Source organism: Penaeus monodon, chromosome 1, assembly GCF_015228065.2.
Source record: "Penaeus monodon isolate SGIC_2016 chromosome 1, NSTDA_Pmon_1, whole genome shotgun sequence".
Taxonomy (NCBI): domain Eukaryota; kingdom Metazoa; phylum Arthropoda; class Malacostraca; order Decapoda; family Penaeidae; genus Penaeus; species Penaeus monodon.
Window position 1 is genome coordinate 27,147,968 of NC_051386.1, and position 1,141 is coordinate 27,149,108.

Consider the following 1,141-nt stretch of genomic DNA (forward strand, 5'->3'; position numbering starts at 1 on the left):
CTCCTAGGACGTCCCACAGGTCTCCTCCACCCAGGGTTGTCTCGCAGAGAGACAACCTGATGGGCAGGGTCGTCCATAGGGAGACGAGCTAGGTGGCAATATAGCCTGAGTTGGCGATCCTGGATTATGCAAGTAACAGGTCCCATGCCAGTCTCACGGTGTAACCGCCAGTTGGACACGTGGTCCTACCAACTGTACCCCATGATCTGGCAAAGGAACTTCTTACAAAAGGCATCAAGGCGAGACTCCAACGCACTGGATAGCGTCCAGGTTTCGCTTCCATAGAGCAAAACTGGAAGTATCAAGGCCTTGAAGACACGCAGCTTGGTCCTTCTGCATAGGTACCGACATCTCCAAATGCTCTTGTTGATCGAGTTCATGGCTCCTGTTGCCAGACCAATCCGTCTACTGACTTCCTGGTCTGACAACCCAGAGATATGGACTACGCTACCAAGGTATGTAAAACTTTCTGTGACTTCAACGTTCTCGTCGAAATGATGGATCGACTGAACGGGATCCCCTAACAGGCCCCCAAAGTCCTGAATCTTGGTCTTGGTCCAGGAGACCTCTAGGCCTAGGGGCTTCGCCTCATTGCTAAATGCATCAAGAGCCGCCACAAGTGACTCCAAGGACTCAGATAGGATGGCAACATCATCGGCAAAGTCAAGGTCTGAGACCTTAATATTGCCTAGTGTTGCTCCGCACTGACTTTGGCTAGTAGCTCTGCCCATTATCCAGTCCATACAAGTGTTGAAAAGTGTGGGTGCAAAGACACAGCCTTGCCTCACCCCTGAATTAACAGGGAAGAAGTTCGACATACCCCCACCACACTTTACAGCACTTTCAGTACCAGTATAGAGGCTTGCTATCAGGCCAATAATCTGTGTCGGAATTCCCCTGAGCCTCAGGATCTCCCATAGCGATTCCCGATGCACCGAGTCAAACGCCTTCTTGAGGTCGATGTAGGCTGCAAACAACCCACGACCAAACTCACGATGGCGTTCCACAATTACTCGAAGCGCTAGTATACGGTCAATTGTGGACTTGCCAGGAGTAAATCCAGACTGCTCCGGTCTCTGGTGCCTCAGTAGGTGGTTGCGGATCCGTTTCAGAAGAATGTGGGCGAGAACCTTGCCTGGTA